General features: G+C 42.7%; 1 protein-coding gene across 3 annotated transcripts in view; it reads left to right on the top strand.

Moving 5' to 3' along the window:
* The window catches only part of WNT7B (Wnt family member 7B), a 363311-nt gene that overhangs the window by 15518 nt on the left and 334726 nt on the right, over positions 1 to 13067 (top strand). The gene's annotated exons all lie outside the window — the stretch shown is intronic.

Raw genomic sequence — 13067 nt, 5'->3', positions numbered from 1 at the left:
CTACAACATAAAAAGAAAAAGAGGTCATGGCTGGTTTAGTAAGGACACACGTCTCTCTACCTGTTGCTAGCTGGTGACTTTACTAGGGCATTTGTTTTGAATGTGATGTGTGTATGTTTTTTTAAACACGTGTTCCCCCCCCCCCCCCCAGTGTATAATTTCTTCCTATTAAAAGCCCTCAACATTATCACTAAGCTTATATCTTATTTTATGAGGTTAGGAAATTTCTATGAAACATTTGTGATCGTCTTTATTGGGAAAAGGCACATGTTCCTAGAAATGATAGCCATCGTTATATTTCACTTCAGGTGTCTTGAGCTGCTTCCAGGCAGGCTATTGAAAGATTTTGGCTACAAGATCCAAATCCAGTAATTGTTTTAGAGTTTATTCCTTAATCATTTTTTTGTTATGCTACAGTTCCCACCAGCTGGGAGCTTATCACCTCCCAACCCCAAACATCCAGAAAAGTGTAAGATTTAACACCGGCATGCTGAGAGTAGCTTTACAAAACCTGAAATCGCCGTTTTGGGGTTTGCGATGAAAAGCCAAGTGCATGGGAAACGCAGTAGGACAATGCGGTGCGCAGCAGCTCGAAATCGGGGCCAGAAGCAAAGCCCAGGCTGCTCCTTGCCAGTTCTCTCGGGCTTGAACCCAGGGGCCAGCTACTAAATTCAATCTGATCTGTTAATCGCAAGACCCTGCTCTCTCCCAAAGAACTGCTAGAGTTAACGAGGTTAGTGGATTTCTTTTCCCACAGGGAAGAGATGCATGAATATCACGCCTATAGAACGGATAAAGTCTGTGTGCTTACATATTGCACGCATTGTGGGAATTAGATGGAGCACAGTAATCGATTTACTTAAACCCAAGTGCTGTAAAGCAGAACTCATACTTTTAACTTATTGGCGTTTATTTCCATGTAGTTACAATATTTAATGCATAGTTTCCTAGCCCATTTCTTTGACTAAACATTTGCAATATTTTGAATAGAACAGCAAAGAGGCTGCGACCAAGCTTTTCTTTAAAGGCATCCTGAGATGTGGGAAGCCTCAGTCCAGCTAATCTGTGAATGTTGTGCAAAATTGCAAACATATGATGGTGATAGGCTAGGTGTGTGATGCCACTTTATGATGCTATCAAAAAGTATATGACCGTGTCTCTCCTCTCCCCTGCATACAGGAGTGCCAGACCGACAAATTTAGGCACAGCTCTTTAGGTTTGTAAAATATCATTTTATGAAATGGCAGAAAAATTAGTTGCCTTTTAAAATAGGTCAGTTGTCAGGAAACACTTCATCTGAAGCCCAGGAATGCCTAAGAAAAAGCTTTCACCACTGAATTTGAAAGCTAATCGATATTAGAATGCAGTTTGGAGTTCTCAGAGTTGGATGCTGGCGAGCAAAGCAAGTAGCCGGATTTGTGTCCGGGCGCTTTTTTGCATGCAAAACATGTCCACGGGTAGCTAATCATCTGCATATGAAACAGGACGCTGGCTTTAGTTCCACAGGACTGCATTTATAATAAATTAAACCTCGTTTCCAATATAAACGTAGCCATATTTTCTCAAAACCCTATAGGAAATTACTATCCTGAAAAGTTTTACTTCTATAAATAGTTTGAATCTTGAAACAAAAGTTTGAAACCACACACCAGATGCTGAGATGCTAGTGGTTTCCCTTACTGTGTGACATAATTATAAGTTAACCTAGAGGCAATAGAAGCATAATAATATTAAAAACGCAGCTGCTGGATGAAATGCAGAGGAATACACAGCTGCCTTGCTGTATTTTCAGACTGTTATTCTGTGACATTGATAGGTGGCTGTGTGGTTAAAGACACATACACAGTGTGCAGCAAGGGTTCTCCTAATCCCAGTGACTTTATGGCAAAACTCCTCTGCTATGAGCTCTGATTTGGAGATATTGGGGAAGGGAGCATATGGATTATGAGAAAGAAAGGAACTCAGACATGGACAAGAAGAGATATTAGATATGACTCAGAGCTATTTCAGTCACCTCTAGGGTAAGAAGAAATGGGATCAAAGGAAAAATACGAAGTCCATATAAATATTGCAGCATTTACAAATCCCCAAAATCTATGGGCTCCTTTTACAAAGCCGCGCTAGCGGTTTTAACGCACGCACCGGATTAGCGCGCACTATAGCGTGCGCTAGCCGGAAATCTACCGCCTTCTCAAAAGGAGGCGGTAGTGGCTAGCGTGTGCGGCAATTTGGCGTGAGCTATTCCGCACGTTAAGGCCCTAGCGCAGCTTTGTAAAAGGAGCCCTATGTGACTTAAGGGTCTTAAGAACATAAGAATTGCCATCTCCGGATCAGACCCTGGGTCCATCAAGTCCGGTGATCCGCACACGCGGAGGCCCCGCCAGGTGTACCCTGGCATAGTTTTAGTCCCCATATCACTGTATGCTTCTCAAGGGAGATGTGCATCTAATTTACCCTTACCCGTATCACTCTATGCCACTCTTAAGGAGATGTTCATGTCTTCTTTTACTAAGCTGCATTAGGTGCTAACAAGTGTCTAATGCAGCAACAAATGAACCACTGTGAGATGCACTGCAATTTTATGTGGTAGTTTTTGAATCTGCACAGGCATAATAAATTTTTGTATATTTTGAGGTGGCATATCATGGGTGGAGAGTGAGCTAACCATTTAGTGCACAGCTGATACAGGGGCCCTTAGGCCCTGATTCTATAAAGTCTGTCTAAAGTTAATTGAGCAATAAGCCTAATCAGTATTAATATTGGCACTCAGCACCTCACAATCAGCTTTAATTGGCAGAAATCTGGAACGCTCTTCCGGAAGCACCCTTCAGGGATTCAAGACAAGGTTGGATAAGTTCCTACTGGAACAGAACATACGCAAGTAAGGCTAGTCTCAGTTAGGGCACTAGTCTTTGACCTAAGGGCCACCGCGTGAGCGGACTGCTGGGCACGATGGACCACTGGTCTGACCCAGCAGCGGTAATTCTTATGTTCTTATATTCTTATGTGGCTAACTCAAAAAACTAGCTCAAAGCGTCTACCCTAAATGTGGGTGTGGTTAGGGGGCGGTTCATGGACATGCTTTCAAGTTAGGTCAAGTCTCTTTGTGAATCAGGTGCCATGCTGACATCGGCACCTAACTTTAGGCATAGAAAATCCTGGTATAAATTAGGGCCATCTAAATGTTAGGATGCTGAGCACCGCCTAAGTGTGATTCTATAATGGGTACCTAGGTTTTGAGTGCTGATATCAGTGCCTAACTTTAGGCGGACTTTATAGAATCAGGTCCTTAATACCTACAAAATAGGTGTTGGTAAGTGCTCCTGTGGAAATGTTTAAAAATAGTCATATGTTAATGGCAACATTATTGCATGGCTATTAATTGAAAAAATAGAAAATGGGTGTTTTTACAGCTGCGGTAAAAATGGTCAGTGCATGGGAAAGACCTGCAAAAGGGTGCTCTAAGGCCTATTTTCACTGCAGCTTAGTAAAAGGAGCTTTTAGTTTTATTATCCAAACGGTACCCCATCTCCCAACTTTTGTAAAGTGATTAACCTAAAAGTTGTGACAGAATCCCCAGATTTTCTATAAAATGAACTCTCTCCAAATCACACATTTAACAGGTTTGTCCACACACAAAGTAATGTTACTACAATAAAGCTGTCCTTTATATAGCTGCACTAGCGTTTTTAGTGCTGGTTGCTGCGGTAAGAACTCCAACACTCATATGAACATAAGAATTGCTGCTGTTGGGTCAGACCAGTGGTCCATCGTGCCCAGCAGTCTGCTCACGCGTTGGCCCTTAGGTCAAAGGCCAGTGCTCTGAGTCTAGCCTTACCTGTGTACGTTCTGGTTTAGCGGGAACTTGTCTAATTTTGTCTTGAATCCCTGGAGGGTGTTTTCCCCTATAACAGCCTCCGGAAGAGCGTTCCAGTTTTCTACTACTCTGTGGGTGAAGAAGAACTTCCTTATGTTTGTACGGAATCTATCCCTTTTTAACTTTAGAGAGTGCCCTCTGGTTCTCTCTACCTTGGAGAGGGTGAACAACCTGTCTTTATCTACTAAGTCTATTCCCTTCAGTATCTTGAATGTTTCGATCATGTCCCTTCTCAGTCTCCTCTTTTCAAGGAAATTCTATGAGCTTCAGAGTTTTTGCCGCTGTGGCCAGCGCTAAAAATGTTAGCGTGGCTTTGTAAAGGAGGGAGCGAATAATTTTCAAAGCAGGCACTCAACCATAGTAAATGGTCCAACATTTTATTAAGTGAAGAAAAATAATCTTTAAAATATAGAGGTCAGTTCATAAGAATTAGTTAACAAGACACTTTATCCCCCGCCCCATTTCCCAATATTTTATGGCGTGCACACTTTCTAAGGGATTTCAGCACTGGAAATAAGATTTCAGGTTTTCAAAACTGCTTTGCTCTTTATTTCTTTATCTTCTTTTATCTTGTGACTCCCTTTTCAATTTTTTCATAAAACTTGTGAATATAATCATATAACATTGTAGAGATGAGTTAAATTGAAATCTCAAGTACCCAGTATAATATGGTTATATTCACAAACCTTCATCTGCAATTAAGATAGGTCTAATTTGATGATGAGAATACAATTACACAATTTCTTTTGATCACAATATCCTCTATATTAAATGTCTCTGCTTTCATTAAGGATTAGTGACAATAGTGCCCCTAAAGGCACAGTTCAAAAGAAACTGTACTATTCACACATCCATCAGTGGTATTTCTTCAATATCATTATTTTGAAATTCTTTATGTTATTCCCATAAACACAGAGACAGTCATGGCAGTAGGACAAGGGACTACTGAAACCTTCTCAGCCCAACTAAGAAGAGAATGATGTGGAGCCATGAAACTTACAAGTTTCATTTCATATCATTAAAATAAAAAGTGTCAAGTGACGTGGGGAATAACTTGTAAGTTTCATGGCTCCACATCATTCTCTTCTTGGCTGTGCTGGGAACTTTTCAGTGGCCTCTCATACACAAATCGCAAATTACCTCAGACCTTCTAGATCTGATGGTTCATGTTAGTTCATGAGATTTCTAAGTGGCATCACATATGTTGCATAAGCCAGTCAGATTTTATTCGGTTTGAAGTCATTTTGATTCAATTTCAAAGATGGCTTAAATTTTGGGCATTCCATAGATGGTCTGAACTAAATGATGAAAATATAACAAAATGTATTAACAAGATAGCTGATGCTATTATGGATAAATAATGCCTACATTTTAGGCATGGACATTTATACCAGCCTTAAAGCCTTAGCCTACGAGGGGCCACTAAAAAGTTCTCAGCCCAACCAAAAAGAGAATGATGTGGAGCCATGAAACTTACAAGTTATTCCACACTTTTCTTGATACTTTTTTATTTCAATTATATGAAATGGTAATATATAGAAATAAAACAAAGGAAATAAGGTAATACATTTTTTATTGGACTAACTCAATGCATTTTATGATGAGCTTTTGAAGGTACGGTAATCCTTCTTCAGATCAGAAAAAAGCAAATGTTGACAAATATCAGTATATATAAGGAAAATATAAAAGCATTTCATGGATAGTGTCACAGGAAAAGGGAGGGGTGGGTGGGTGAGCAGGAGACAAGAGAGGTGACAAAGCAGTTTTAAATGTCTTTGTAGTGGGAAAGGAAGCCCAGATCTTAGTTAAGTCCTGTCTGGTAAGTGTCAAAATAATTTCTCATTTTATTCAATGATATGGAATGAAACAAAAAGTGTCAAGAAAAGTATGGAATAGTATAGCCCGAGAGTATGTCTCGATGGGCAGAAAGTAACATGGGGCTGGGAGGCCCATCGAGACAGGCAGATAGTTAAGGGGGGCAGTGAGTGTAGAGGGCCATTGGGTGATAGGTTTTCCTGCCGGGAGGTCGTATCGGGATTGGGTAGGAAGGGGGTCGGCATCGTGGGGCGGGGGGGAGGGGTGTGAGGCTTTAAAGCCAGGACCTTGGAGGACCCGGTTCCTCCGGCGGTCCTCCAGGGCAGCTTTTCCCACCTACCTGCCCGTGCTTTGGTGGCTCGGGAAGGTGGTTCTCCCGAGCTACGGGGTGCTTGGGCTCATCTGGCGATGAGTGGTGGGCCGGTTGGGAGCTGTGCCTTGGGGTCAGGCGACCCAGTTAAAGGGGCATGTGGTCATGCCACCCCTCAGACTCTTGCTGCTGTGGAGGGGTCGGGGGCAATATAATGCTATGTATCTGGTAGCTCTGGAGAAGCTTGGTTTGGTTAATTGATGTTATTTGTTTTCGTGATCCATAAACAGAGCTGCGGCTATATTCACCATAATTGGAGACTGCGTGCTAATTTTGATAGAAGGGGTAACGGGGCAAATGGTTGGGGGGAGGTGGATTGGCAACAGCCGGGACTTTCCAGATCCCGATGTTAAACTTATAAGTTTCATGGATCCGCATCATTCTCTTTTTGGTTGGGCTAAGAACTTTTCAGCAGCCCCTCGCATGTGTGTAAATTAGCATATTTTATCATCTGCTTGTGCATTTGAAAATTCTATCCATGCTCCATCCAGACTCTGCCCATGAAGACACCTATTGACAAAGTATATACTATCATGTCGTAGTGCATATATTTTTTTTTATGTAAATCAGTGTTTTATATGTGAAAATGATTTACAAAGGGGTGCTGAAAAGTTCTCAGCCTAACCAACCAACTTCCTAAATTCTGAATGTTATTTTGCCACTGTAGCTGAAAAGAGTGTTATCATATTTTGTTAAGTGCCAATTTGCAAAAACAAAATTCTATGTTTTGACATTGTTTCAGATCATTGATTGAACGGTGATGGGACAATCGCGCACCAGACACCAGCGCGCCGACAATCGAGCGCTGACAATTTGGCGCAAGACACAAGCGCGCCGTGGGAAAACTTAGTTTTAAAGAGCTCCGACGGGGTGTGTGTGGGGGAACCCCCTCCTTTACTGCATACTGTTCGTGCTGCCGTTGGGGTGGAGGGGGTGCAACCCCCCACATTATAGAGAAAATGGAACTTTCCTGAAAAAAATCGGAAAAAGTTCAATTTTCTCTATAATGGAGGGTTCCAACCCCATAAACCCCCCCCCCACAGCAGCGCGAACACTATGCAGTAAAGTGGGGGGGGGGGGGTTCCCCACTCACACCCTGCTTCGGAGCTCTTTAAAACTAAGTTTTCCCGCGGCGCACTGGTGTCTTGCGCTGAATTATCTGCCCTCCATTGTTGGCGCGCTGGTGTCTCGTGCGCAACTGACTATGAATCGATTGAACCATATCCACATCATTCTTTTCCTGGTTGGGCTGAGAACTTTTTAGCACTCTCTCATATAAAATAATCTCAATAAGCAATTAAAGATTGCATGCTATGAGTGCAGGTGCTGTATTATCTTAGTGGGGGAAGGAAAGACATCATACAGTAAGTGGAACTTGGAAAGTATAGTGTTGTAGTAATACTATTTGATCTTAGTTCAATACTGAATTGATAATGAATGCAATTGTTGGACAGACTAGGTGGACCATGCCGGTCTTTAGCTGATGTCATTTTCTATCCCCCCCCCCCCCTCCTTTTACAAAACTGTACTGCGGTTTTTAGTGCCAGCTGCGGTGATAACAGCTCCGACGCTCATATGAGCATCAGAGCTGTTACCACCATGGCCGGTGATAAAAAATGCTAATGCAGTTTTGAAAAAAAAAAAAAAGGGGGGGAGTATATTACTATGCTTGTCATTTCTGTATAAGCATAAGAACATAAGAACTGCTACTGGGTCAGACCAGCGGTCCATCATGCCCAGAAGTCCGCTCACGCGGCGGCCCTAAGACCAGCCCTGACTAAGACTATCCCTATCAGCGTACGTCCTTGTTCAGTAGGAACTTGTCTAACTTTGTCTTGAATCCCTGGAGGGTGTTTTCCCCTATGACAGACTCCGAAAGAGCGTTCCAGTTTTCCACCACTCTCTGGGTGAAGAAGAACTTCCTTACGTTTGTACGGAATCTATCCCCTTCCAACTTTAAAGAATGCCCTCTCGTTCTCCCCACCTTGGAGAGGGTGAACAACCTATCTTTATATACTAAGTCTATCCCCTTCAGTACCTTGAATGTTTCAATCATGTCTCCTCTCAATCTCCTCTGTTTGAGGGAGAAGAGGCCCAGTTTCTCTAATCTTTCACTGTACGGCAGCTCCTCCAACCCCTTAACCATCTAAGTCGCTCTTCTCTGAACCCTTTTGAGTAGTACCATGTCTTTCTTTATGTATGGCGACCAGTGCTGGATGTAGTATTCCAGATGAGGGCATACCATGGCCCGGTACAGTGGAATGATAACCTTCAATCTGTTCATGATCCCCCTTCTTAATCATTCCTAGCATTTTGTTCGCCCTTTTCGCCGCCACAGCACATTGAGCGGACAGCTTCATTGACTTGCCTATCAGTACTCCCAAGTCTCTTTCCTGGGGGGTCTCTCCAAGTACTGCACCGGACATCCTGTATTCGTATATAAGATTTTTGTTACCGACATGCATCACCTTACACTTATCCACATTAAACCTCATTTGCCGTGTTGCAGCCCATTTCTTGAGCATGTATTGTCACGTTGCAGGTCTTCGCAATCCTCCTGTGTCTTCACTACTCTGAATAACTTCGTATCGTCTGCAAATTTAATCACCTCACTCATCGTACCAATTTCTAGGTCATTTATAAATATGTTGAAGAGCACGGGTCCAAGCACCGAACCCTGTGGCACTTTTCCAGTCTGAGTATTGTCCATTTACCCCCAATCTCTGTTTCCTATCCGCCAGCCAGTTTTTAATCCATGTGACTATTTCACCTTCAATTCCATGGCTCGCAATATTTCGAAGTAGTCATTCATGCAGGCGTTAGGTACCTTTTGACTTGAGGGATGCCGTGAGAGTTGCCGATTTGCTGGAGCCAATTTTCCTGTTAAGGTTTTTTTTCCACGATGTCGAGGAGAAGGGGCAAAAGTGCTGCTGCAGCCTTGTGGTGCTCCAGAGTTCCCCCTCTCGCTACTATCGAGCAGTGAGCCAGTAGCGTCGGGGAGTCGCCCGCTGGACCCATCAGCATGGAGTGAAGCTGACCCAGAAGTCCCTGGGCTAGAAACAACTCTGAGCCCCAACCAAAGGAATCCTCCTCCCCCCCCCCGCTGAGTGCTAGTTTACCACGCATAAGAAGTGAGCCCGGAGTGGTAGCACTTCCTGAGCGGGAGGCTGAATCAACTGGGAGCCAGCTAATAGAAGTCTCAACGGACTGTTCAAGCCCTGAGGCTATACCAGCGGCCAGATTACCATAAGGAGGAGATGACCAGGTTCAGCAAACAGAAGGTGGACAAGGTGAGCAAGAACAAACATTATAGGGAATTTCCTTTCATTTAGAGAAGCCAGCAGAAGTTACCCTGGATTCAATATGGGACTTGGTTTCCAAACTAGGAGACTTTGACTAAACAGATTAAAGAAGGTGAAAAGAACTTAAAAACTCAGAAACAAGAGATAGAAGAAAATAGACAAGAAATTTCCAATGTTAAAGTTAATGTAGGAGATCTTGAAAAAGAAATGACAGCGATTAAACAAGTTCAATCAACAATAATAAAAGATAATCAGTTTATGAGAAGGAAATTAGAGATAATGGGAAATAGTTATCGAGCTAATAATCTACATTTCCTAAATTTTCCAAAAGTTCCTTGTATAAGTCCAAAGGAAATGGTAAAAAGATACTTCATGGAGATTTTGAAAATTCATGAGGACTCAATACCTCCCTTTACCCGGGTGTATTATCTTCACAGTAAAGTATTGCAACATCAAGTAGAAGATCAGAACAAGGAGCAGGATCTTCAATTAGATTTGACAGAAATTTTGGAAGTATCTGATAAGGACTTGGCTAAACCATCTACTCTTCTATTGTCTGTGGCATTATTGCCAGGTAAAGAATGGATACTTAAAATGTTTTTTAAAAATAAAGATAAGGAGTTTCTAAGTTTGAAAATTCAAATTTTCCCAGATGTTAGTAAAGAAACTCAAAACCGCAGACGACAATTTCTTTTATTGAAACCAGGAGTCACTCACTTGGGTGGTATTTTTTCCCTACGCTTCCCATGTAAATGTATTGTAAGGTATCGAGATAATAAATATGTTTTTTTTGAACTTACTGCCTTTCTGACACTGAAATGACTGGAAAAGGAAGGAACATTGGATTAGTCAATTAGAGTTAAGCTCCTCGAGCCAAACATAGATACCTTGTTTTTGCCTATGCATTTATTTAATTTCTTTAATGTTCACTCATAAAATTCTTGGATCGTAATGTGGACTTGAGATTGTTTGAAGTAAAATTATTCTTGTATTTCTTCTTTTTTTTTTTTTTCTTTTTCTCTTTAATTTTATGTTAAACAAACAATCTTTCTGTACAAAATGTTTGAACCAGTTTAATGTAGCTTCATGGACTTCATCAAGGGAAGTTTTCCTCCTTTTTCATTGTAGGTCTCTGCTTTTGTTACCATACATCTCCCATCTGAACAAAGTTAGTTTTTTTAAAGTCCAGAACCTTTACTTTTGAATGAGCCCTCTCTATACCCATCTTAATATTAAACCGTACCATGCAGTGATCACTGGATGCCAATATACATGTTCATTAATACCTTTGTTAACCATAAATAAACATGAACTAATGTCATTGTCACGTCTCTTATTTTACTTCTCCCAGGTTCCCTTCCCTTTAAGGAAACTTGGACCATACTCCCATTCTATCACACCCCATTTTTACCAAACCTTCCTCTCCTTAGAGGAACACTATTTCACTCCCCTTCTTGGGCAAGACATGGCAAAGGAAGTGGTGGTACTAGCACCGTTAGGAAACAGCGATCACAACATGATCCAGTACAAATTAAAAATGGGAACATCAAAGGTGAAAAGAACCACAACGACTGCACTCAACTTCAGAAAAGGAAACTACAAGGTCATGAGGAAAATGGTACGAAAAAAGCTCAATAACAACTCAGGGAAGGTGAAGACCGTAAAGGAAGCCTGGACACTGCTTAAAGGCACAGTGCTCGGGGCACAAGACCTGTGTGTCCCAAGGTTTAGGAAAGGGTGCAAAAAAAATCGATCTAGAAACCCAGCATGGATAACAACTGCAGTTAAAAAGGCGATAAGCGACAAGAAATCATCCTTCAAAAAATGCAAAAAGGAACCAACAAAGGAAAACCAGGTAGAGCACAAAAGACACCAGAAACAATGTCATCAAGAGGTCAGGAAAGCAAAGAGAGAATATGAGGAAAAATTGGCAGGAGAAGCAAGAAACTTCAAACCCTTCTTCAGGTATGTGAAAGGGAAACAGCCAGCCAGAGAGGAAGTGGGACCACTGGACGACGGAGACAGGAAAGGAGCGATAATAGAGGAAAAAGAGATAGCTGACAGGTTAAACGAATTCTTCTCGTCAGTCTTCACCAGAGAGGACACATCCAATATTCCGGAACCCGAGGTAATTATGAACGGAGAACACGATGAAAGGCTGGTACAACTAGAGGTAAGCAAAGAGGATGTCCTCAGACAGATAGACAGACTGAAGAGCGACAAATCACCAGGCCCGGACGGCATCCACCCAAGGGTACTAAAAGAACTGAGAAACGAAATAGCAGAGACATTTCGCCAAATATGCAACCTCTCCCTAAAGACAGGGGAGATCCCAGAGGACTGGAAAATAGCAAATGTCACACCCATCTTTAAGAAGGGATCAAGGGGTGACCCGGGAAACTATAGGCCTGTAAGCTTGACCTCAGTTCCAGGGAAGATGATGGAAGCAATGGTAAAGGACAAAATCTGTGAACACATAGAAAACAATGGACAACTGAAGGCGAGTCAGCATGGCTTCTGCAAGGGAAGGTCATGCCTCACGAACTTGCTGCACTTCTTTGAGGGAATAAACAACCAGATGGATAAGGGGGAATCCATAGACATCATTTACCTTGACTTCCAAAAAGCCTTCGACAAGGTACCTCACGAGCGGCTACTTAAAAAGCTGTGGAACCATGGGGTGCAAGGGGATATCTACCGATGGATCAAACACTGGTTGGCAGGCAGGAAACAGAGGGTTGGAGTGAAAGGCCAATACTCAGACTGGCAATGGGTCACGAGCGGAGTTCCACAGGGGTCGGTGCTGGGACCTCTACTGTTCAATATATTTATCAACGATCTGGAGGCGGGGACAAAATGTGAGGTTATCAAATTTGCCGATGACACCAAACTCTGCAGCAGGGTTAGAAACACGGAAGACTGTGAAGACCTGCAAAGAGACCTAACGAGACTGGAAGACTGGGCAAAAAAGTGGCAAATGAGTTTTAACGTAGAGAAATGCAAGGTCATGCATGTAGGGAAAAAGAACCCGATGTTCAGCTACAAAATGGGGGGAACACTGCTAGGGGTGAGTACCCTTGAAAGGGACCTGGGGGTGATGGTCGACACATCACTGAAACCATCGGCGCAATGTGCGACAGCCTCAAAGAAAGCAAACAGAATGCTGGGCATCATCAAAAAGGGTATCACAACCAGGACGAAGGAAGTCATCATGCCGCTGTATCGAGCAATGGTGCGCCCGCACCTGGAGTACTGTGTTCAATACTGGTCGCCGTACCTCAGGAAGGACATGGCGATACTCGAGGGAGTGCAGAGGAGGGCGACTAAACTGATAAAAGGTATGGAAAATTTTGCATACGCCGACAGGTTAAAAATGCTGGGGCTGTTCTCCCTGGAGAAGAGGAGACTTAGAGGGGACATGATAGAAACCTTCAAGATCCTTAAGGGCATAGAGAAAGTGAATAAGGATAGATTCTTCAAACTGTGGGGAGCCACAAGAACTAGGGGTCACTCGGAGAAATTGAAAGGGGACAGGTTTAGAACAAATGCTAGGAAGTTCTTTTTTACTCAGAGGGTGGTGGACACATGGAATGCGCTTCCGGAGGATGTGATAGGCCAGAACTCTGTACAGGGGTTCAAGGAGGGTTTAGATAGGTTCCTGGAGGATAAGGGGATAGAGGGGTATAGATAGAACTTGAGGTAG

Source organism: Geotrypetes seraphini, chromosome 7 (genome assembly GCF_902459505.1).
Source record: "Geotrypetes seraphini chromosome 7, aGeoSer1.1, whole genome shotgun sequence".
Lineage (NCBI taxonomy): Eukaryota > Metazoa > Chordata > Amphibia > Gymnophiona > Dermophiidae > Geotrypetes > Geotrypetes seraphini.
The sequence above is the reverse complement of the archived record's forward strand: the minus strand, read 5'-3'. Positions and strand labels throughout refer to the sequence as shown.